The following is an 11,582-nucleotide window of genomic DNA, read 5'->3' on the forward strand; positions in this document are numbered from 1 at the left end:
AAGAGCACGATAACGTTTACTTACGTCACAGACTAGATCTGAGTCAAACTGAAAACCAACTGTACTTGAATAAAAGTGTACTTGTCATTTTCAGAAACTCTTTTCAACAATTATACCTTGAAATTGAGCTTCATTTGGTTAAAAAATAACCTTTCTTTATATTTACTGTTGTACTCAGTACCTTATGTTCACTCTCTTAGTAAAGACAATGATTCTGTTTAGAACAATGAGTTCTATATAGAATCATTTCATGCTTAAATGATTCTTTCCATGGTGAAATGGTGCTTCAGATGGTTCTATATAGAACCCTTTTTGAAAATGGTTCTATATAGCACCAAACAGAGATCCTATATTGCTATGATGTCAGACCTGTAAAGAAAACCATTCCCTTTACTAAAGAACCCTTGAAGAACCATCTTTTTGGAGTGTTGGCTATTGAAAAAATCTAAAGAGCTGTTATACTAACATCATACCATTACTGCTCCATCCACCACATTGTCTGCAGAAGCAAAAGCAAAAGCAACCATAAGGAAAAAATAGCACCAAATGGTTTCATTGTTTCTTGTTGGTCAACCTAATACCTCTTTTCATACTGTAAGGAATGCTTTTGTTCTCTGAAAGAAACTTTGCTCTCTTGTGTATGATATTCGCCTCAGTCAGGCATGTTTTTCTTACAGGTAAAATGTGAACTGGGGCGGTTAAGGGATTTAATTGTAGTTAATTGCATTATTTTATGTGGTTAATCGTGATTAATCACATTAATCTTATTTGCTCAAATTTGACCTTAAAGACAGATTGTGTCCATTTAAAAAGCAGTGTATTTTGTTACAGCTACAGTATGGTGCAAAAGTCAGAGATGAGATTTATTTCATTTCCAGTCAAAATTTTTGCCTTTACTACATTCTTTTCAGAAGACTTGCTTTCATTTTTTCAAAGGAATCTGCAGGCACAATTTCCACACCTCTAAAGTTCAGTCTTAGAAGTTGGTTGCATTTTCTGCTTCTTACAATCCAATAATTCCAAACACATCCAATGATGTTGAGGTATGGACTCTGGGTTGGTCAGTCTATTGTTATGAGAACACCAGCAGCTTCTTTGTTTGATTTGCAAATTTTCCTCTTTTAATCTATTTCTTTTTCTCAGTAAGGGCTTTCTGACAGCTACATATACTTTCAGACTCATAGTGTTGAGTTGTCTTCCTACAGTAAGAGGATGAACAGAAACACCTGTGGATTTTTTCAGATATGAAATAAGAGTGGAGCTTCACTTCTCCTTTCTCTCAAAAATGAAAGCTTTAATTACTGTTTATCTGATGATGACAGTTTTGGTTGTCTATCAGGTCTTACCCAGTTGTTAGGAGTCATATTTCATCTGGATCTTTTAATCATTTTTTGAAATCTAGTTTCCCCTTTCTTATGCAAGTGGATTGTCATATATCTAGTGTCCACAGAAATATCTGCTGGAAAACTAATCACTTTGGCTATTTAATTGGAAATTGAATAAATGAAGGTTGGTCTCTTTGCACAGTTCTGTATATGAGTGGACAAAACAAGCTTCATAAGCCTATATGTATTACTTTAAGCAATTCAATAACATTATTTCCATCATGTGAATGCATAGTTCACATGAATCTGAGTATGAAACTCACATGATTTATACTGGGTGTACAGTTTTTATCAGCTTTCAGTGAGAGTTACAGCAGCTGTTTATTCCAACCAACATATCATAAATTGAAAGGGAAGACTTGAAAATGTGTTAAAGGTGTAAAAAAAATGTGTCATTAATAATTTATAGTGTTAACCTTGACAGCCTTGTGAACACAAAACACTGAAAGACCAGTTTGAGAAGTAGGTTTACATGATGCAGTCAGGTAGGTTGGTATTAGTCAGACTATACAAATCTGAAAGAGATGCAAAACAGTAGATTTGAATGCAGGTGTGTGTGGGGGGGGTGGGGTTTGTATTTTATTTTGTACAATGTTATGAACTCTGTGAGAAAGAGAGAGAGAGAGAGAGAGAGAGAGAGAGAGAGAGAGAGAGAATATGTCCTTTAGAACTTTATTTCGTAGAGTCTGGATGATCTTTGAAACAAAAGTGACTGGAAACAGTTTGAGATCGAGACCGGGGGTGAAACCTGAACCTTGGCATTTGTTTTTGTGTAAACATTCCCGCAAGCCGGCTGCAGAAATAAATAAGACTGTAAGAGAAAGATAAAAAAGAGAGTGAGAAAGAGATAGAGAAAGAGAGAGAAACAGAGTGAGAGACATGACTCAGACTTCAGAGACTACTAAGCACAATATCACTGGAGGCCACAAGGGTAAAGACATAGCAGGTGAGAGGACAGCGCATGTTGTGTTTGCACTGCATCACTTTCTACCTCAGGCTGGTGGTGCTATGTTTACAGTGCTGTGTGCTGTTAGTGTATATGTAGGGATTATTATCAGACTGGTCTAGCCAGTCTTTTGGGGAGTAATTAGGTGTATTTTACATTTTCACCTCACTGTCACAAGGAGCAGCTCTTTTAAAGTTTAATGCCCCCCAATGTCATACTTTGTACCAATCCATGTGACAATGCATGTGTGTCTATATAAGCAATGCATATATATATATATATATATATATGTATATATATATATATATATATATATATATACAACTCTACCCTTCGTGTGACTGGGGGAGGTGAGAGATTTGTTGAAGAATTGTTCTGCTGATAGCAAAAACAGCTCTCCCCTTAACCCCATTAAAAGGCCAGGGTCTGCCAGCAGGCCCAACGTTTTATTGTACACTTTTATAACCTAAGAATAGCAAAACCGGTTTGCATTGGAGTCCCTGTAGTGACTGTATAATAAGCCTTAGTATGCAAAAAGCCAGGAATTTTAAGGGGTTAAAAGCACAAACACCGGCCCCACATGGCAATGATGTGGGAGAAATTTTGGTTTGGCATCTGGGGTGGCCAATCAGATTTTAAGGGGGGGCACACCTTTAAAACCATGCATGGATGTGTAGCTGTCAAGAGGTCCTTACTGAGAAAAGGAAATTTGTAAATCAAACAAAGAAGCTACTGTTGTTCAGAACAATGGACTGACCATCCCAGAGTCCAGATCTCAACATCATTAAATGTGTTTGGAATCACTTGGACTGTGAGAAGCAGAAAATGCACTTCTAAGACTTAATTTTTTCGAGGTGTGGAAAAATATCCCTTCAGATTTCTTTGATCTTCTGAAAAGAATGTAAATGCTATTGTATTTAGTTATTGAGGCATCTGTTTTCTGCTTTTGTTTTCTGGATGCTGAAAATAATTAAGTTGTACTTATTGCTGTTTTGACTGGAAATCATATGTGTGAAGGGTGGTTTCTGACTTTTGCATAGTACTGTATACATTATTATTATTACACATATAATATAACATATAAAGAATATTTGTTTTATTAATTTTATATTTTAAGTCTACCTCAAGTTACTTAAAACTTCCTGATGTCCTAAATGTGGAAACACAACTTAATACGCATTACTGAATTTTACATCGCTTAGATCATTATTAGCATGGGTAATATTTTTCTCTCCTGCCTTTCTGCTGATCAGTGGAGCACAGCTCAGTGGCTTCATGTAGCTGCACTGTCTTCTCTTCTCTTAGTCTGTCTTTTATTCTTTTGGCCTCAAAAGTTTAACCAAAAAAAAAAAAGTGCCATTAGAATTAAGATTCTGAAGGGCATATCGCTATTAAACATGCCTTCAACTGTGTCATTATGAGGGATGATAGCGTCTGAGCAGAGAAACTAAGAAAAATCCAATCACACGTCTTGGTTCATGTCACTAGGGCACCACTAGAGAGGGCTGGAGCTCCACTCAGTTCCCTTTGGTGTTGCCTCTGAAGAGAACCGGCCACTGCTGCAGCTGTGACCGATGGAAACTGCAGTGTAACGTCAATCTGAAAGAGGAGGCTTCTCCGGGGGGTAAAACTCCTCTGCTGAATAACTCTAACACTCAGTCACTCAGTAAGCAAGCTGTGGTGAGGTAGTGCATTCCATAATGCTTCCTTTTAGGAGGCACAATCGATTCTCCCTTGAAAGACATCATTCCCTGAGGTCAGCATTACCAACCTGCAGCACCTGAGCCGAGTGGAGAAGGAGGGAAAAAAACATCTCATGCAAAATGAATGAAACAGAGCCAGCACCGGGCCAAGCTGGGGAGCCAGATGGAGACGCCTGTTTTCGGAACAGTGAGTGAGAGTGAGTGATGGGGATTTAGCGTCTCCAGAAAACTTGCTCTGGTCTGGGGAGTCTAACCAAAAGGCTGAGGGAAAGACTTAGCAGTCAAGGCTTGTGCTCCTCAATGCCAGGGGAAGGTTCAGGCTGTATCAAGGGACAAAGAAAAGGAGAGTTGTCAGCTAGCGGATCTGCCTGGCTGCTTGGGAGTGCAGATGTGTCCTGCGTGGTGGATGAGTCAGAAGCCAGAGTTGAGTTCCAGATGTCATACCCAGCAACCGAATGTCAGCAACAGTGAGGGTCCCAAATTCTTCTGACAAAGTCTTTACTTTTCTCATGTGGCAGGCTGTGTCTTCTCCATCAGAATAAATTACTTGTGTGTGTGTGTGTGTGTGTGTGTGTGTGTGGGTGTGGGTGTGTGTGTGCTTGCTCTGCGACACTTGTATTGAATAAAGGAACAGAGAACAATAGTCTAGACTCTGCTGCTGTTGTTGGATAATGGATCTGCTGTGTGGATGACCTACAACAAAGTTGTTCTGAGCTCCATTCTGACTTTCTAAGTATACTTGCAAGTCAAATTCCTTTGCTAAACACATATATAACTACACCTGAGTTACACAGTGCCCTCCAGAATTCTTGGCATGCATTGCAGAGATTAGCAAATAGGCTCTGAAAAAATGTTTTGTTGTTTATCAGGTTGATCTTCCACTGAAAATACAGGAGAAAGCCAAAGAACCAACTTTTCACTAAGGTAAAATGATTCAAAGAGAAAAATAAAATCTGCATATTGTCGCTGTTAAAAAGAAAATCATTTCTTTCAGTTTTATTGTTCTACATTATTTGAATACAGCAACTGTAAAAAAAAATTGTTATGATGAATAGACCAATAGAAACACTCCAAAATCACTTGGAATAAAATGTTTACATTAACTTTTAATAAATAACATTAACATTAACTTATATAAAACATTAGGGCATTTTGCCTTCTCCTGTAAAGTGACCAAACAATATGCAATTTTATTATTACATGTCACAGTTATTGCGCCTCTAATAAATCTGATGAACAAAACATAATTAACATGTACACCCAATCACATTCACAGATACTTGTTCATTCAAAATTTAATATAGATATAGAAGATCTATGTGCTACTGAAAAAAAACACAACTGAAAATATAATCTGGGTAATAATGAAGACTTGCCCCACAAGAGGACATCAGAGGAGCCAGAATCAACCTACAGCAGACAAAACAAGTGTATTTTGCCTCCACAGGTCGATCACATGATGGTTCAAGAGCAAAATGTTCTCCATTTGGACCATTACAGGAACATCAGAGTTTGGACTGAGTGAGTTTGGCAGAAAAGAATGTAATCCACACTGTGAGGGAAATGTGGTGGATCTGTCAGTTTGTTTTTTTTTCCAAAGGCCCTGGAAATCTTGTTAGGATAGAAGACATTCTGAATGCTAAATACCAGGAGATTCTACTGGGTCATGCGCTCTTAATAAAAGGTGCCACAAAGGGTTCTTTAAGTAATGACATAGAAGAACCACTTTTGGATCCCTAAAGAAATTTGTAGGGGTGAAGAACCTTTTAAACATTTAATGAACATCACATAATGTAATGGTTCTGTACGAATATAAGGGTTATTTCTAGAACATTTATCTTATGTGGATATGCTTTAGATCATAAAAAGGTTCTTCAGTCACACATCTCACCAAAGGTGTTTTTTGTCTCGAACAAAGAACCTTTTCTGGCACCTTCACTTTTAAGAGTGTGGTTAGATCTTTCAGCAGGTCAATGATCCAAAGCTTGCCTCCAGATCTACACAAAAATGGTTCAGTGACCACAGAATCAAGCTGTTGCAGTGGCCATTCCAGTCTCCTGATCTAAACTTCACTCTAAACCTGTGAGGTGAATTGAAGAGAATTCACAAGTGGACCAAGAAGAACCAGTCAAGTACTACAAATGATCTGAAGGGGTTTTCTATGGACAAATTTGCTCAGATCTTTCATGTGTTCAACCACATTAACCTGCATTATAAAAAAAGACTAGTTTCAGTGTTGTTACCTTGACGAAGAAATGGTGCACAAAGTGCTAAATACAGGGGTGCCAATGATTGTGACTTTTAATTTTTTTTCCTTTAATCATTTTTCACTAAAATCATTCACTAAAATGTTCACTGTAAGCACAAGCTGTTCAATAATAGACATTTTCTGAAAACCTTTTTGCTCATCTTGCTCATAAGTGTGAGTGTCGGTACTATGAAGGGCACTGTATATATGTATCTCTACAAAAGCCCTTTGATAAACCCACCATATACTGTATCTATTGAAACTATTACAGACGTAGAGAAGGGAGCATCTAGTCTGCAGGGTTATTGAATGTGTGTAACAATTCTCATGTTTGGTTTAAATGCAGTATTTGGTCTTTGGTTGTAAATGCCATTTTTCTTCTTTTAATTTCTAATCATATGACTGGTGTGGGAAATATCTGAGGTGTGTGAGCCAGCAGCCGGAGGGCTACTGGCATTACTGAGTTGTTTTCCTGCTGTTGCGTTTTGTTTGAAACCCAGATTGCTCCAGGGGTTCATATGGAGTTTCACCCTGCACACTCAGACGCCAAATTCTCTCTCAGTGTTTCAATGTGTGTCTTGGGTGTGAATCAACAATTGGTGGTTAAACGGAAATTTGGTTGTGTACGCAAAACAAATTCCCAGCATAATAGGTCATTTTCTTATGTATTGTAACATTTACAGACAAAACATGTGTCATGTCATTACAGTATTTGCCAGGATTTAGTATTTTCCTGCATACATTCAACAAAATGTACAAAATGAGTTTTTACCTGATTTGCATTAATTAACTGGCAGAGAAAGACCCTCTTTATTTGTTGACAAGAAAGGCAATGTGATAACTTCAATTAAAGCCAGTGCAAAATCTTCAGTACTTCACTGCAGGTTATATCTTGTCAGGTACTTTTGCATGTGATTAATTTTAGAAAGCAATACTTGCTTCTCATCCAAGAATCAAAATTAATCACACAGCAACAGAGGATTATACTGGAAGTTCTGCCTCTGCTCATGGTACGAAATTAGCTTTTTTCACTTGAAACAGCTTGAACATATTTCTGAATTGTGCATGCTACTTTTCTGAGTATAAGAGAGTAGGACACAGTCTAACACATTTTGGTTTTTGACTAATAGTTTTAAAATATTTGAGCAAGATTGACTTTTTTTGTACTCAGCCAAAAGTGGCATGAGTGCAAACATTACAGGTAACTCTATAGGTGGGGTTAACTGACTGACAGACTGAAGGGGCTATGTTGTAACAGTCAGTCATGTCAGACGTAGGAAGTTTATTTTTGACCGCAAAGTAGAAAAGTAAATTTCAGCACAGCAAAACTGAAATAAGTGTTATTTATCTGATATCAATACTATACTTTTTGTTGAATCTGTGGATAGCCAACAAAAAAAACGGTTTTGAATTTACGGGGGGTGGGTATGGATTTCTCTTATTGTTTACTTTGGGAGGCTTCATTGTATAACTGCTTTAACCATGTGGAGGCTGGGCTTTAACTTGGCTAGATCTCACTGTGAGTTGTTATTTGCAAAATGGTGCTACATTATAGCCACAAGGAAAGTGATTAAAATAATATAGATGTGAATTCTGTGACACATACGTACAACAATGATGGAAAAAGTTACTTTTATGGTACAAAAGCAGTCGGATTGCTGTCAGAATTTGCAGGTGATGTTACTATGGGAATATGAGAATGTGACTTACAGCACGTTTTCAATTTGAACCTGTTTAACTACTAATTAATAAATTGCCATTTTATTTTATACTCCACATTAGCTCACCTATGTGTGCAAGTGGTTTTTATAGGATTAATGCATGACTGTGATTTTTACCCATTCTTTTCTGTAAAGATTGCATCAGCTTCTAATCAATGACTTCTAATCAACATCTCAAACTCAACAGTTTTTAATAAAATGTGATAAAATGAATGTTTTCTTTTTTTAGTAATCTTATTGTTGTTTGAAATGTTATGTTGTTGCATTATTAAACTGTCTTGTGACAGTGATTCCTTACTGGATGTTTATGTGATGATTCTTTAAACTGGATTTCTGCACATTGTTTAGTCAAATAATGCATTTTTTAATCATTCAATCACTCTCTCAGTAAATACCTAACCATATCACATATTAGCTATGCATCATCACTTGTGATAAGCACAAAATACAAGACTACAGAGCACAGGAACATAAAGGCAGGAAGGATATTCCTCTTTCTGCAATTCACAAAGCAAATTGAGGGTCTGCTGGCTACTCAGTCCATGCAGTACTTCGGCAAAACCCCCATAATCCAGTTCATTTCAAATGGCAGTATGATTCAGTGTGCCATTCCAAAAGGACAAAACTGTATTATATTCCTGGGAATTGCAAGACCAAGTGTGCTGTCAGAGTGCAATGCTAGACAGTGTCTGAAAAAGATGAGTAGATGTAATCTATTCAGAGTCAATGCACTAAAATAGGTTCAAAGGTCTGGTGGAGACCTCAGTCTACATCAAAAGGCAATGAGAACATGCATAACAAGCATGGTAATATAGAGACATTACATACATTATCTGTATCTGTGTTATTATTCCAATCCATATTCAACAAACCACAATTGCATATATGTGATTCATTATTTTGTTCCCCTGCTTTATTTTATTAAAGCAGGGGAACAGCAGCCAATTGTAGGGTTTCACAAAGACTCCTGATTGTTTTAAATGAATTAGAGGGGTTGATTGGATAAGATGTTGTAAGTGCCAACATAATAACCCGTAAAGCATCAGGCCTGTGATTTGGAAAGTGCAATGCATGCACATGCACTCACACACATTCACCCACACACACACACACACACAAAACACAGAGGTCCATTAACCCCCGATAATTAAGCTATGCAGTCAATCTCACCCATCAGAGAGCAGTGCAGATGTTTATGATTAGCTGCATTAAGACAATAACAAGGGCCAATTCTAAGCCTCTCCCACTTTCAAAAGCCTAAGTGGGTTGTATAAACTGATGGGTCAAACTTTTCAACATTATCTTGCCACTATTTTTCTCCAAGTTCCTGATGGGTAAGATTAAAATGCAGTACACTCTTAAAAACGAAGGGCTCTTTGGAGCAATGCCTGCACTGAAGAACCACTTTTTGGATGCCCAAAGATGTTTTCAATGGAAACGATCTTTGTTGTAATTGAGAAAGAATCTCCAAATGTTCAATGCCAATCAATGTCTTTTTTCTTCCTAGAAGTGTACTACCAAGCCAAGAATCATTTAGGCACTCTTATTTTAAAGAGTGTTGTCTGCATTATTTCAAATCTGATCAGAGGAGGGTACTTTTATCCAGTCCTTACGCAAGACCTGATGCTCTCCAGCAAATAGATTACCAGCATTTAGGGAATAAGTAGACTCTGTAGGTTGCCAGGCAACTGTGTCTTTGTTGCTTTAGACAGGGATCTTGTATTAGCCAGTTTCAGGGTCAAGAGTTTTTACCAGGTGAGCTGGAATAGTGGATTTTTTTTTTCAGTGCAGAAACCTGCATACCTACATAAACATATGGGTTCATATTAAAACAGATGCAAAAAATCATATATGTAGAGTTAATGTGGCCCACTAGGGGGCAGTCCCACAGTGTGATGCAAAAGGCAAATGGGAGAAGGAGAAAATGGTGGTGAAGCTTGAATGTTACATTGGTTTCAATAAATTTTTGACCCAATTCGCATCACGTTTTTAGCTGCCACACATAGAGGACAGGGTTTTGAAGGAGTGGAGTCATGCATAACCTGCTTTAGCTTTTATATTATTGAGTGGTTCAGTTTTGAAGAAGCACAACTATGAGCAGTCATTATCAGTTCTTCTCGCACCAGGTTGCACCAGGTCATCATGAGAACTGATATGAGAACTGTGAAATAAGGGCAATGTCAGCTGCAAAAGAAATACAGTGCTGTTTTCCATCCCCAGTGAGGTTTTGTGAGTTCTTTTAAGGGACACAGCCTGTCTAGTGCCAATTACCAGCAAATTTAATTCATAGACCTCTTGCACATGTTAATTTAGCTCTCCCTTGGGTCTACCTCTCTGAAAGGAAAATACCATCTAACAACCCAGGGTAGGGTAGCATGAGGAAGGTGGCGGTGACACACTTAATGAAATAAAAGAGAGAAGAAAAAGAAGCATACCTTTTTCTCTTCTCTTGTAACCCCTCACATTCAGTACTCTTTAATTAGGGCCAGTAGGGGTGGAGGGGAGGGAGGGAAGCTGGAGTATTGTGGCCTGAGGAAGCTTGTGATAGCATGTTGGCCTTTGGACTTGCTGGCCTAGCTCCAAGGAGATGAACCCAGCTCATTCCTAGCCATTGGCCTGACATGAGAACAAAGGCATGGCTGTGTTTGATTCAATATTTGTGCTAATGTTATTAGACTCAGGATGTCTGCCCTCAGGATGTTTACCCCATTGTAATTCCATGACTATTGACAGCCTCACCCACAGGTTGGCAGAATTCACAGCAAAACATCAACATCCACAGCCTAGACTGATGGTTTTCAATCCTGGTCTTGGAGGACTAGAGCTCTAACACACATGATTAAATTTATAGTAAATAACAAGGCTTCCTTGAGTTGAACTGGATGTGTGAGAGCAGAGATAATACTAGACTACTGTGGGTTTTCATATACCTTTTTTTGTGGATTTTAAAAATGCACATAAAAAAACTGGATGGAAAAGGCAGAAATTCAAAATAATGCCTAAATCTTCCAAAAATACACACATTTTCTAAACTGCTTATCCTTCTGGGTCGTGGAGGTGCTGGAGCCTATCCCAGTGGTCACTGGGCAGAAGGCAGGATACTCCAGGGACAGGTTGCCAGTCCAACACAGGGCAGACCCACATGTACATTCACATGCACACTCATACCTAGGGACAATTTAGCATGTCCAATTGACCTGATTGCATGTCTTTGGACTGTGGGAGGAAACTGGAGCACCCGGAAGAAACCCACACAGACACGGGAAACTCCACATAAAAAGGACCCTGGTCACCCGGCCGGCAATCGAACCCAGTCGCTTCTTACTGTGAGGCCCACTCTATATTTACCCACTGCCTAAATATAGCAAAAATAGTTTTTACAAAATATTTTTTCAAAAAGTTGGTTTAGTTATAAAGGAGAAATGTGAGAAACAGATGTAGAAACATATTTTTTAAAATAAGTATTGCCGTTGCCTGCAAAATTCCTGAACACTTGATGACCTTTCTTTTTTTATTCCACTAAATTCAGTGGACGGTTAGCTTTCTTCACAATACAAGTCTAAAGTAGACAGATGTCAG

Source organism: Colossoma macropomum, unplaced genomic scaffold (genome assembly GCF_904425465.1).
Source record: "Colossoma macropomum unplaced genomic scaffold, Colossoma_macropomum, whole genome shotgun sequence".
NCBI lineage: Eukaryota > Metazoa > Chordata > Actinopteri > Characiformes > Serrasalmidae > Colossoma > Colossoma macropomum.